General features: G+C 56.3%; 1 protein-coding gene across 1 annotated transcript in view; it reads right to left on the bottom strand.

Moving 5' to 3' along the window:
* The window catches only part of CLPB (ClpB caseinolytic peptidase B homolog (E. coli)), a gene marked incomplete at both ends in the record, with an annotated part of 92850 nt that overhangs the window by 2466 nt on the left and 88838 nt on the right, over positions 1-1546 (bottom strand). The window lies entirely within an intron of this gene.

The following is a 1546-nucleotide window of genomic DNA, read 5'->3' as shown; positions in this document are numbered from 1 at the left end:
CTGTTTGCGGCACAGCTCCGGCCGGAGTCTACTTCCCTCCGCTGACTGCAGATGGAGCCAGGGTCTGGCTGGCTCCCGAATCCCGGCTCTGAACTACACCAGACAGCTCAAACGCGGGGTTTACCTGTCTGCCGCCCAAATTCACTCCTCCCTTTGTCTTTACCGCCTCATTTCTTCCTACACCTTCACGCACTTAACTCCACGTGCTATTTAAGGCAAGCGGGCTCACAGGGAGATCCCTCGCACCCAAGGCGCTCCGGATAGGATCCTGACACGCAGGGCGGCGGAGAGAGACCCACGCTGGGTGCTGGGTGCTGGGAGCCCTTCCCAGCTTTGCAGCCTGGGTGAGGGTCCTCGCACCCCCAGCAGCGGCAGAAGGGGCCCTCGGGCTCCACCGGACCGACACCAGTGCCGGCACGCAACGAGGCGGTGCTGTGCGCTCCGAAATCACCTCTCCTCCTCCCCCGCCACGGCAGACAGGAGCGCGCTGGGGCTTGGGTGCGTCCGGGGTGGGGAGTTTGCTGCACAGCGCGGGGGAGATGGGCAGTGCAGCCCGGCCAGGCGGTCTAAATGGAGTGTGGGGGTGTGTGTGTGTGTGGGGGTCTTTGGTTATGAGGATTTGGCCCATTTCGCTTTTCTGTTTTCTGCTGAAAGACACCAAGGGGGTTTTCAATAAGTAACGGGAATTTGGCACGGCATTCTGGAAGAGGAGAGCTGGAGAAGGCAAGAAGAGCCAGAGCTGCCCCCAGTATTCGGGTTTGCCACCTCTAATATCTGCTGCTTCCACTCACAGATGCAGAGATGCTGCGGAAGCAGCTCCTTCCCTCTATCTTTCCATTTATCTGCCCAGCCAGGCATTTACGCTGACCTCCTGGCCGCTGCCTTCAAGAGGATCTCCAAGCCAAGAGCTCAGCAAATTGCAAGGAGCTCCGCGAAACTCAATTGAGGGCAGGCTTCTGAGCCGAAATGCATTTTCCGGCTATGCTCTCTCGCCGCCGTTCGCTCCCTGCAGCTGTCTGCTGTACAGTTCTAGAGATTAAAATTCAATGCTTTCCTCATTTAGCAGAAAAGTGCTTGGCATTTTAAAATGTTATTCTTGAAAGTTCAGTTGCAGGCGTGCTTTGTCCTTTACCTAGTTTGACTGAGGTCTAAAGATTCTGAATTAAGCCAGCTCTGGCATCCGCTTCTCAAAGTAAAAAGGAAGAGATGGCGAGAGAGAAGCTGGAAAATACATCGGACGCCAAAACCCAGCATTTTTTCCCGCTGCCACGGAGCTGATGCAGAGGGCTGTGGTTGCCGGGCACAGCCGCAGCGCGCACCGCACACCGCAGCTTCTCCGGGCATGTCCACCGGTGAGCAGAGCTCTAGGAAATACGGTGTACCCGTGACGGCACACGCTGCTAGATACCCTGCGGGAGATGCGGTGTCCGGACATTTAAGACCATAAAAGGGTCGTAAATAAAATAACAACGGATGAGTTTTTTTAAAGCCGATGAGAAAAGAAGGGATGCGGCCGTCGTTCGTGGCTGCCTGGTCATCCACAGGC

The sequence above is a fragment of the Pygoscelis adeliae genome, unplaced genomic scaffold, assembly GCF_000699105.1.
Source record: "Pygoscelis adeliae isolate BGI_AS28 unplaced genomic scaffold, ASM69910v1 Scaffold944, whole genome shotgun sequence".
Classification (NCBI taxonomy): Eukaryota; Metazoa; Chordata; class Aves; order Sphenisciformes; family Spheniscidae; genus Pygoscelis; species Pygoscelis adeliae.
Note: the sequence above shows the minus strand (reverse complement) of the source record. Positions and strands in the feature narration are given on the sequence as shown.